Here is a 12,424-nt window from a genome sequence, read left to right as displayed (position 1 = left end):
GCTTCGTTATATGAATGACACTTCCCTTGGGGAAAAGCCCTTCACCCAGGGAGGAAGCTGAAAAGAGGGAGTTGCCAGGGCACTCGGGGGCCCTCATCTCAGGAAATAACTCTGGGACAGAAATGGATTACTGCTGTATTATTTTTTGGAAAAAGAAAAAAAGAACTCACCCTTTTTCTACTTGTAGATTGTGACACAGAACAGCTGCTCAGGACCTAAACCCTTTCAGAAAAAGCAAGAGGAGTGTCTGAGTGATACTTTTTTTTTTTTTTTTTACTTGTTGGCCAAAGAGAATTCCCTCCCACGTAACATTAAACATCAGCTGGACCAACATTTTTTTTTCTTGGCCTTATAAACGTTTATTACCTAAATACAAAACAACTGTGTGATTTAAGATTTACTACCCAGCCTAGAAGTAGCCATGGGCCTGACAGAATGCAGAAACAATGTGAACAGTTGATAACAGAGTTTTGAAGAGCTGAATTCATTTTTCCTGAATAGGACCAGCAATGCCAGAGCAGCAAATAAATGTGAATGAAGTGACTTTATCCTCAGGATGCTGCTCTGGCCACCACGAGCGGCACTGGCCACCACGAGCGGCACTCCCACGTCTCGGGCCTCATGATCCCCACACACCACTGTGCCTCTGCTCCCCCAAACATGGAATTCCTGCTCTTCCCATAAGCTCCTGGTGCCAGTTCTCACGTCCTGGCCCCTCTCTCCTGTGATCACCTCTGATAGAAATGCCCTTCTGCCCTCGTGCTCCCTAGCCATCAACCAGCTTCTCCTCCAGCTTTAAGGCTCATCTCAAGAAGTTCTGGCTCCCAGGAACCCTTTCTGCACCACCCTTCACCCCAGCCAGGGGTGGATCCCCTTTCCCTGTGGGGCCCGCCATCACTGTGCATTACACACTGTTTTATAAACATCTGTTTCTATTTGCCTCTCTCACTAAACTCGGAGCTGTTTAAAGGTAGGCACTATACTTTTTCATCTTTGTGTCCCCAGAATTGAAGACAGACTAGAGAGCATCAGAGAATTCCTTTTTTTCTTTTTATAATTAGTGAATGAAAGAATGAATTGGTCTCGAAAGACCAAAAATATAAAGCAGATCAGATGTACATTCGATTTTCAACCCAGAGGAACTGAAAAGATTGCAGATCTCAACGAAGATCTGCTTGACATCATAAGGTTTGCTGGGTGACCCATTCCTAAGCATTCATCACTCATGTCCCCTTCTCACAGAAGCGCTTTCTGCCACCCCATATGGAGAACAGTTCCCTGTCCCTGCTCTGACACTTAGTTGCTTGTTTATTGCTTCACCAAGTCATCCCCCATTGGAATGTAAGCCTCCTCGGGGCAAGGACTTTGTCCACTCTTCACTCCATAACCCTGGCCCCAACGCTAGTGCTGGTAGGAGATCAGCACACAGATACTTGTTGACTCTTAGAGTTATGTTAGAAAGCTTGTACTAGCCCTTTAACTCACTTAAGTCCCTTTTTTACAGATAAGGAGAAAGACACAGGCAACCCTGTAAACTGGTCAGACTGAGGTAGTCTTCAACTCCCCTCTCCTGGGCTACTCTTTCCTCACATCCCAGATTTTCCAGAGAAAAACTCTCAATCTCTTCAGAGGACAAAAAAAGATAACAATTTGGTTTATGTGGGTGTATCAGTCTGATAGTGGGTTTTGAATACTTTTCTGTGGAACTCGGGGGAGAGCTCTGGTCTTCGTAGGGCATGCTACTGACCATTTCTGGAGCTTTCCACCCTCCACAAGCCCAGTGCCTGGGCCAGACCTGCAGGCTGACACTGCCTTCACCCAGATCTTTCTGGGGCAGGGGTGTGGGTGATGCCCAGAGTACAGAGAGGCTGGGGAGGGAGAGGGGTGCACCAGACCAGATCTCAGTCGTAGGAAATCCCAAAGAGACAAGGTCTTCATAAAGACTGAACCCGGTTCACATCAACTCTGCTCCTGCTTGGCTGTGTTTCTAGTGAAGCAATGTGACATCACTTAGTGTTTTTCATCTTGGGTTGTGTGCTTTTCCAGGAGTGACTATGCCTTTAAGGGAAATAACCCAGTAAACTGTACTTAAACACTTTTTTCTTTTGCAAATGATTGCTTTGGGCAACAGAATACATATTTATTGAAAAAAATTACACTAAAAATACAAAAATGTCTAAGATGAATGCCAAAGCCACCCAAAATCCCACCTTCTAGAGGTCTAAACCTCTGTTCAAAGTTGCTCTGTGTATTTTTCATGTGTCTTTACAAATGTAGGTATAACATATACATATGATCATAATTTTACTTTTATGATATAATTCTCTGCATGCTATTTTGCTATCTGCTTCTTTCACTGACATCTGACATAATGCTATGAATATTTTTCTTTGTCAAGAAATATCACTCTACAGGGGCGCCTGGATGGCTCAGTCAGTTAAGCAACCGATTTCAGCTCAGGTCATGATCTCTCGGTTTGCAAGTTCTAGCCCTACGTTGGGCTCTGTGCTGATAGCTCAGAATCTGGAATCTGCTTCAAATTCTCTGTCTCCCTCTCTCTCTGTCCCCTACCCCCACTCACCCTATCTTTCTCTCTCAAAAATAAATAACATTAAAAATATTTTTAAAAAAAGAAATATAACTTTACATTCCAAAGATTATGGTTGTCAAGTATTCTATTATATGGGCGCCTTATTGTTTTCTTAAGGAGCCGCTTATTATGGTATAATCAATTTGTCCCCAATTCTTTGTCATTCTAAAAACTCCTAAAGTGTTTTTTCTTCTCATTAAATATCTAAAAGTGGAATTATTGGGACAAAGAATGCGTACAAACTGCCTTCCATAACAGAGAAGCCAAAATTTTACAGCCACCAACGAAGGCATTGTGTTTTCAATTTGACATTACCCCCTAGCCTCCCTGTTACCTTCATAGGTCAGGAATCATGGCTACCATGTATCCTAGATATAAACACTGCAGGTGGGCAATTCAACTGGAATTAAGCCATGACATGTGGATAATGTAGATAAGTTGCTATGCAAAATTTAAATAGATTAGCAATTAGAATTTCTCCTAATATCAACTATTTATGATTCCCATATATTTGAATTAAAAAGACACCCTTTCAGTCTAGAATGCAAGAGAAAAAGAATATGACCTCTAAAAAGGATTATACAATCAAAGAAAAATAGTGGAATCTTTGCCAAACTAAAGACATTGTCATCTATGTTATCAAGGCAATACCATGAATCTCCAATGGATAGAGTTTGAGTTTCTTCTTTCTTAATGCCATGAAAATCTGTTTTTAAAGACTCAGACTGAACATTACTTCGTTCAGGAAGCTTTCTTTGAACATCCTAAGCAGTTAGATGGGCATTCTTGACTCTTCTCCATAGGACTCACCATAACAATGTGCCTACTTTGGTATTTGGTATTTGGTTCAGAGTACATCCTATTATTCAGATACCTGTTTCTGTTCCTGAATCCTGAGTTGCTTAAGAGTAGGGTCGGTCTTTTCATATGTCACATAGTAGACATGCAACATGTTTGTTGACTGAATGAAAGAACCTGTCCGTGAAATAGAATTAGAATGCATAACAGTAGGATTCAGGGCCTGACTATATATATCCAAGAGAGTGAAGAGAGCTCAGGACCAAAAAAAAAAAAAAAAAAGTCATCATTTGTGGTGACCTGTTCATATGCAACCCTAAGCTTAGACTTCCTTAATGTTAACCATGAGCAGGATCGTATTTTTCTCTAAACTAATGAATGCACGAGATTGACAAGTTTATCCATTCTCTTGTATCATTTTCTCTCTAACTCTTATGAGTAATTCATTGGCATTTTTCAAATCATTTTAGTGGATCTCTCCTTTGATCTGGCAGTGTAACAAAAGCTACCAAGTTCAATTCCCCCAAGAACTCCAATCTAAGCATATTCAGATAGTTTCCCAAGGAAACTTTGTGGTTGCAATAAGGAGAAAAGAAAAATAGTTTGAAGGATTGGAGACAGTTTCTCTTCCTTGCTCCTCAATCTATCTATAAGAACTTCATTTTCTTGACTGGGTTTTTCAGCATCACAGTAGTAAACATTCCTTCTTACTTTAAGTAGCCAGCCCTGACCCCTAAAGGCAGTGATCTGATTTATGTGCTGTTGGCTTCTGTGTTTTAAACTAAATATACCACCTTTACCAAATTCAGAAAACAGCAACTCACGGTATAGCTAACCTCACAGTCTCTGTTTCTCCCCCCTTCACTGATAATTAGTGCCCCAAGCCCTACTTGAATAGAGGCACGAACATGTCTCACATTCATCTCCTAGTTTTCTACACCAATCCCATCTCCTAACCAAGTATAACACTTTCAAGTTCTGTATGAATTGACAGAGCTCAACCAATCTTTCTTGCAAGACTAAAAATACACTCATGTTATCATACTACTGCATGAGTATAACTTTTTGCCCTTTCTCAAGGACTTAGCTCATCAATATGTCCTGAAAAAGAAAGAGAATAAAAGATGGTTTTAGTCTACTATACCATAGCAATTAGGAAATAAGAAGTGCCTCGTAGACTATTTTATATTTCCTCCTCATGGAAACGAGTCCCTCCCCAGTCACACTGCTGGAATGGCATTATGAACAGTGGGCAGAATGGAGTCACTTCTCACAAACATCAAGGGAACACATTAAAACCTGCCTGCCATTAAATGAGAGGAATTTTATGACCACAGTGTCAATCCTAGTCTCTGAAACTTTGCAAAACCTAACACTCTACTTTTCCTAGCCAACCAGGTTTCAAGTGGGAACGTTTTCCAGAAGGCTAAAGGTAACATTCAATACACTGGTTTACAGTAAAAGTGCCCACAGCCTTGTCTCCAAGTGCTATTCCTCAAACCCTACACTGCACCATCAAACTCAGCAAATGATCACTGAATAGATAAATTAAAATGGTCTTTTACTAGAAACTAGAAACAAAAAAGAATAAGGTAGAGAAAAGACAGTTACTTCACAATGACAGACGTAGTAGAGGTCATGGTATATGTATGAGATTCTTGGCCAAGACAAATCTGAGGAAGGCCTACAAGACTGAAAATGTCAACTCTAACCCAATGGATGCTGCCAAAGAAATCTTTAAAGAGTCTAGGATTTTAAAGAATTACTTTTCAACTTATAGCATGTGGAGCATGTTGGATATAATCTAGAATTTAGATACGGTTCTGGCTCTTAAGAAGCACTCAACAAAACTGAGAGACAGCATACACAGAGGTAGATACTCAGAGAACGATGAAAGGAGACAGGATAGATATTAATAATATCCTTTTCCAACTGAACTAAAGGACGCCAGCTGCCTTAGATCTCTCAAATCCAGCAAGCAACTTCTTGGACTATGTCTGATTGTGATTTTCATGGGGGAGTTTTGGTTGTTTTATTGCCCAAATTGTAAGGTTCAAATTTCTCAACATAATCTTAAACGGCTTGCTGCCATTCTTATACAAAGAGGGCTTTACAAATTCGGTCAGTTTTGGAGTTGAAAAAAAATTCATCAAATCTGCCATTTTTTTCTTTCAATAAACTAAGCTCAAAGAGGTGAGTGTTTATTAGTGATAAAGAGCTCTACAGTTACAGACAGTAGGTTAACCTGTAGCTCTTTACTGAGCAAACGGCCATGGGCAAGTTTCTTAACCTCACAAAGTCTTAGTTTCCTCAACTATAAAATGGAGATAATAATACTAACCTTTTCAGGATTATTGAGGAGGGTTATATGAAATAAAAGTTTTATCACAGTGACTGACATTAGTAAGCAATCACTAATTAAGTCATAGTGGTTTTTATAAATTATTATTTTTACTGCCCAAGGCGGCTATTCATTCAGGTACCATAGCTGGAACCCAGATGGCCTAAATCCTTCGTCTCTTTTTCTAAAGGGCTTGCATTTCAATAATCAAAAAAGGATTCCCTTCCATAAGCATTAGTTAAGAATTTCACTGAAGCAAAGAGCCACCATTTCTGTTGAACGGTAGTCTGTTTGTATCATTGTTATGCATAAAACCAAGAAGTAAGCATTTTTCTTGCAACGAGAAGCAAACTCATTGAAAGATCACAGGGCCCAAATCCTGAGTGAAACCAACATCTTTTTGACATAAGTATCAGTCTTTCGTGGAGTAACACATTAGCAAATAGATATAAATATAAGCAAGTAGTAAGCTCCTACGGAAATTATTGAAAGAGTTTTTGTTTGTTCGTTGTTTTTAATTTTGTTGTGTTTTGGCTTTTTTTTTTTTAAGAGCCACAATTCCCCCAACTGATTTGCATAGGAATCACCTGAGAATTGTGTTACAATGCTAAGCCTGAGTCAGCAGGTCTTAGAAACTGCCTGACAATCTGCATTTCTAACAAGATCCCACAAGTTGCTGGATGCAGCAGCTGGGAAGAACTCACTTCGAGTAGCATGGCAGTGTCTGGACAAATTTGATTAAGTTCATGAGCAATTCTAACAAAGCAGGTGTCCAGGAGACAGAGCCCAGCACAGGCTGAGGAGAAGTTTGATTTTTATCCTAGCTACAATATGAGCCTGGCCAGGGGAACATGCAACTCAGCACTGTCCGTGTCTCCCAAGCCACATGCCACATGATGGCCACATATGACAAGGCCTCTTGCCTTTCCTAAGAAGCTGTGGTTTTAGTTACTTAGCCTCTCACGTCAAGAAATGGGCATCACTGTTCTCTCCCCATTGACAGGAATCCTTTTGGATTAAAGATCGCTGGGGGCACCAAAAAGATGATTAAGTCAGTTGAATTATATTTTTCACAATTTTCAAGGACTTACTTCTGTCGGAAACTTTTTGATCTGTGTTTTGCAACTTTTGATGCGTCTGAGATTATTTCAAAATGAAATGTTAAAAAAATTCGAAATGCAAAAAAAGCTACAGTTCTGGGTTTCGACTTTTCCCCATCGCTTGGAAATTCAGAGACTTTATATTCTCCGTCTAGAATATTTTCTTTACATCTTCACTAAAAGGTTGCTTTTTGGTTTTCATCCTAGTTAGTGCTACCCAAACCTTCTCCTCTGAGTTCTTGAAACAGCAGCAGCCCTTGTCCAGGTGGAATATCAAATCTACCCTTTTCATTGAGAAACAAAATTTTTCAGAAATGTATTTCCTTCTGTGCACTAGACACCAATTCTCACCATCTGAAGTCCCAAAACACTCATAAACTGGGTCACATCGCTTAACACTTCTATTGTCTCTTATTTTCAACTCCTTTTCAGGTTTGATCTTGTCTCCTAAAACAAATTATGTTGATTTTAGGAACAAAACTTTCATTATCGTCCCTTCTGCATCCATGTATCACCCAACACAAGGCTGGACCACAGCATAGGAATTCAATCAGTACTTGTCATGAGACTGAAGGAAAGATTTGCTGATCTGGTCAACTAGACCTTGTAGCTTTTCTCCAGAGTCAGTCTTCCTCTCTAACAACGAATAATTGATCCGCAGGTCCCCCTTTGGAAAAGAGAGCTAAATTCATAGCATTCTCCCATATAAGACCAAATCAGCAGTCTAAGCAGAAAAATACAGCCTAAACTCGTGTAAGTACCTCATAGCTACTAAGGTTCCTGTGAGATACAGTACCAGCCCCCAGGTCTGGACTCCCATCCATCCCCTTGGCTCTAATTAGGTCCCTCTTCTACATTGGTCATATTACTAAGCCTTAGTGTCTTCATCTGTTAAATGGGAATAACAAAAGTGCCCACCTCAAATATTTCAATGTAGATTAAATGAAGTAGTCTGTGCAAAGCACTCAGCAAGGGCCCTGGAGCAAACCAAGTGCTCAGTAAATATTAGAATTTTTATCCTTCCACTGGTGAAGTGGAGGAAACCAGGTCCGATATCCCCTGTATCACCAAGATTAAAAGGTTGAGGTTCCCTGGGGCATTTGGGTGGTTCAGTCAGTTGTGCATCTGACTCTTGGTTGTGCCTCAGGTCATGATCTCATCTTTCCTGAATTTGAGCCTGGAATCAGGCTCTGTGTTGACTATAAGAAGACTGCTTGGGATTCTCTCTCCTTCTCTCTGCCCTTCCCCCAATCATCCAGGCGTGCTCACGTTCTCTCTCTCTCTCTCTCTCCCTCTCTCTCTCTCTCTCTCTCTCTCTCTCAAAATAAATAAATGGTTGAGTTCCCTAAAGCTACATTTTCAGCAGAGCAGGAACAAAGGAGATGAAACACATAAAATGAGTTGTTTTCTTTTTTTTTTATTTTTTTGTCTTTTTATTTACTTTTTGAGAGACAGAGAGAGAGAGAGAGAGACAGTGTGAGCTAGGGAGGGTCAAAGAGAGAGGGAGACACAGAATCTGAAGCAGGCTCCAGGCTCTGAGCTAGCTGTCAGCACAGAGCCCGACGCAGGGCTCGAACCCACAAACCGTGAGATCATGACCTGAGCCGAAGCCGCACGCCCAACAGACTGAGCCACCCAGGCGCCCCAAAATGAGTTATTTTCATATCTAAGTTCCCCCAGGATTGAAAACTCACCAATTTTGCCTCAGAGGCCACTGAGTTGCTGCATACCACATTTAGTTTGCTCGAATACTAAATACTTTTACATTTCCATATAGAAAGAAATGGGGGGAGGGGAGGGACGGTGGAGCAATATACCAGCTCCTGAGATATAACCTTTCCTTCTGCCGCCTGATGCAGAAATGGGAATTTTAAGTGGGTAATTAGGGGCGCCTTCGCTCAGTTAAGCGGCCGACTTCAGCTCCGGTAATGATCTCACGGTTCGTGGGTTTGAGTCCCGCGTCAGGCTCTGTGCTGACAGCTCAGAGCCTGGAGCCTGTCTTCAGATCCTGTGTCTCCCTCTTTCTCTGCCCTTCCTCATGCTTTAGCTCTCTGTTTCTCAAAAATAAATAAACATAAAAAAAATAAATAAATGGGTAATTAGAAAAGGAGAGTTGAGAGTTGCTGTGGAAAACAGATCTTTTCATCAATAAACAGAATCGGGAGGTAAGGCAGAATTTGAATTATCAGTGAGAAATTCGGTTGTGCCTTGAGAATCAGAGAGTATTGTCAGTGCCAATTATTTTCCCTAGCATTTGTTTGTCGGTTTCCTACCTCACCCTCCCTTAAGGACCTGCACCCACTCACCCAATTTATTAGACCATCCCTCAACATGATTGGCACTTTTATTCTTCCTGTTATTTACTTCTGGTCTCCCATCTTTATGGAATAGGTGGGACACAAATCATTATTCACATTTTAGGATGAATAAAACAAGGCACAGACAGGTGAAATACGTGGTTCCCAGTTACCAAGCCAATCTCTAATAGGACCCAAATGCATATCCACTTTCTAGACTCCAAGTCCAGCGCTGGTTCCAGTTCTGACCCTACTCGGCTTTGAACTTTATTATAATCTGCAGCAGGCAGTTGGCCCAAATCCATGCTCTTAACCAGAGTCAATCTGTGACTCCAAGGTCACAGATTATCAGATGATGAAGGATTACACTTTTTACCCACCTTCCTCCAGGCTCTGCTCCTGGACCCTCTGGCACCTCTACCAACTAGCACCTTGGTGTAAGCAGCCTGAAAGGCAAAGATGCCCTGTCTGCAATCAGACTCTCTGCTTCCCTCATCCTCGCAGCGGAACCAGGACGGAAGACGCTGCGTGGCTGCCTTGACTGTTTGTTTTCTCACTACGGAGTTGGCAAGGATGGAAGTTGTTGATTTACAATTAGAAGCAGCATGCTTCTTCAAATATTAATATTAATAACTACAATACTGAACACATGAAAAGGGCTTTTCATCTTCAAAGCACTTTGCAGACATTAACTCATTAGCTCTCCCTTCCCTCCGTTCAGGAACAACAGGTAAGGAAGAATCTCAGTAGCACCAGTGGCCATCCACCAGCCCTCCTTTCGTGCATAGCCCTCGCCTGCAGGAGCAAAAGGTTTCCTTTAATAGATAAAAAAAGAGAGGATGCAATCCAGAACCACAACTGATGAAAGAGTCAGAATGTCAGTCATTTTACAAATCAAATGGAATGGCCATAATTATCATTTTATAATCTGTATTTCCTGTTGCTTAGCAAATAGGTCTCAGTAGCACAGCAATGGTATGAAGGAAAAAATGGTGAAAAAAATAAAAAATAAACTTCCCCAAAAGGCAATAAGGAGAACCTAAAAGTGAATGCCTAGTCTTTTCAACAGTTCATTCACATAAAATGTGATCTTAAAAGGGGGTTAACAGGGATGTTTTAACAGCACAGCATTGCTGGATAAAATCACTGAGTGGAGAGGAATGGCCATTCCACACCTCCTACTTTTCCATAGCGGTGCCACTGACGTTCAGCTCTGCGGTGGAGAGAAGAAATCCCCCCCACCCCGCCCGACTTTGAGACTCTCCCTGTCTCAGCTACAGCCCCCCAAAACAGGTAAAATATTGAAGAACTCGGAGTCACAAAACAAGGAAAAACACCAAAAACAAAAAAAACAAAAACAAAAACAAAAAAACAAAAGGAAAAAACAAACAAACAAAAACCTGGCGAGTTTGCCTTGCAAGATTCCTGTAGCAATTTCCTCTCCACAAAAATTCATTAAGCTGCTAGGCTAAAAAAAAAAAAAAAAAAAAAAAAAAAAAAAAAAAAAAAAAAAAAAAAAAAAAAAAAAAAAAAAAAAAAAAGGAAAGAAAAAAAAGAAAAGTAAAGCAATAGACTTGCTAAGAGTGAGAGAAGGAAAAGAAGGAATTGCTATGTTTAACTACAGCTTTATTTCTTTGGAACCGCTTCAATATGCAAAGAAAATTCAGAGTTTCTGACAAGTAATCTGCGAGTCTCTAAAACGTGTATGATTTTGCTTTTACAAAGCAGGGGAAAGAGTGAAACATTCTGATTTCAGACTATTTTAAGAAGGTTAGGAGGTATTTTTGAAAAATTATAAATGGAAAATATAGAAAATGTGAAAAGAGAAAAAGAAAATCCGCTTGTGTCCTGAAAGCCCCCATCAATTTACTGTTTAATTCCACAGAATAAAACAAACGAAAAAAGAAGAGAAAGGAAAATAACAAAGTTTTAGCAGAAACTCACACTTCACTTACTATTTTGCCGGAGAGACTGGGTGAAGAAAAGGTCCTGAGTGAGCTTCCCTCAAAGTCTGTGGTCTCTTTCCAACTACCTGCGGGAATCCTCCGCTCAGTGGCTATAGAGGATGCAAAGACCATAATGTTTCTAATAGAGCTGCCTCCTTAAATTGGGGGGTGTGGTCAAGGCAGGGAAGGCTGGAAGAAAGGCAGTGTTCTGCTAGCCCCCGACACTATGGAGGCAGCCCTTGGGACAGGCTCTTCGGTCTAGGTGGAAAAGCAAAAATTGTTATCGGCTGGGGTAACACTAGATCACACCTTGTTTGCTAACCTTCGAGTTGTCCTTCAATTAAATATAACTCAGCCATGAAAAGTACTGGAGAGGGAGATGAGCCAAGCTAGCTCAGTGGGATAACTTGTCTGGTCCTCTGCTGATGCATTAGATTTACTTTCTACTGAATATGTGAATATTCATGGATTCACATTTCTTGCCTTTCTCAATGGAGCCCCATTTAAGCTAGGTCTGGGGAGGTCAGGCTTGCTGTAGAATCAGGTCCGGAAGACAGTCAGAAAGTAGGATACCTACCAGACAGTTACCTGCTTAGGCTTTTTATTTATCTCTGTTAACCTGATGTGAAATGTGATATTTCCTAAGGAGAAGAAAATAATTATATGAAAGGGAGCTGACCAAATAGAGTATTGGGAGTTCTTAAAAGTAGAGTTAAAATACCCTATTCATATAAGCCTGGTCTTGGGTGATTTGTAAAACAGATTAGTTTCGGGGCATCTGAATGGCTCTGTCAATTAAGCTTCCGACTCTTGATCTCCACTCAGGTTATGATCTCCCCGTTTGTAAGTTCTAGCCCTACATTGGGCTCTGTGCTGACAGTACAGGACCTTATTAGGATTATCTCTCACTCTCCCTCTTTCTCTCTCTTCTTCCCCCACTTATGCTCGCTCTCTCTCTCTTTCTCTCTCTCTCTCTTTCGCTCACTCGCTCTCAAAATAAATAAATGAACTTGAAAAAAATGTTAAAAAAATGGATTCGTTTTAGTGGCCCTGATTCATTTCTCGTGCAGCAATTAAAGGACAGAAATGTTCATATATTTCTCATTTAGAGAAAATGTGAGGAATGCGAAAATCATGCATTTGTTTTAGGTGAAAATATATGGAGAAATAACAAGTTCACACTGTTATGGGCAGATAGACATAAATCAATCATTGCAACAGAACAATACATGCTATTTAAAAATCTCATGGTCATTTTAACCAATTGCAACTAACTATAATAGTAGTCACCACATTTGTAAGGGACTTGGAAAAAAATGCAGAGAAGACTTGGACTCTTGTCCTCCAAAGGT

At 40.6% G+C, this 12,424-nt stretch overlaps 1 long non-coding RNA gene across 1 annotated transcript in view; it reads right to left on the bottom strand.

The window, feature by feature from the left end:
• LOC115305952 overlaps nt 1-11,150 on the bottom strand; it is a 28,738-nt gene extending 17,588 nt beyond the window's left edge. The window contains exon 1 of the long non-coding RNA XR_003915104.1: nt 11,082-11,150. This is a non-coding gene — a long non-coding RNA (uncharacterized LOC115305952). The remainder of the gene's footprint in view (nt 1-11,081) is intronic.
• Nucleotides 11,151-12,424: the final 1,274 nt, after the last annotated feature.

Source organism: Suricata suricatta, chromosome 11 (assembly GCF_006229205.1).
Source record: "Suricata suricatta isolate VVHF042 chromosome 11, meerkat_22Aug2017_6uvM2_HiC, whole genome shotgun sequence".
Taxonomy (NCBI): domain Eukaryota; kingdom Metazoa; phylum Chordata; class Mammalia; order Carnivora; family Herpestidae; genus Suricata; species Suricata suricatta.
The sequence above is the reverse complement of the archived record's forward strand: the minus strand, read 5'-3'. Positions and strand labels throughout refer to the sequence as shown.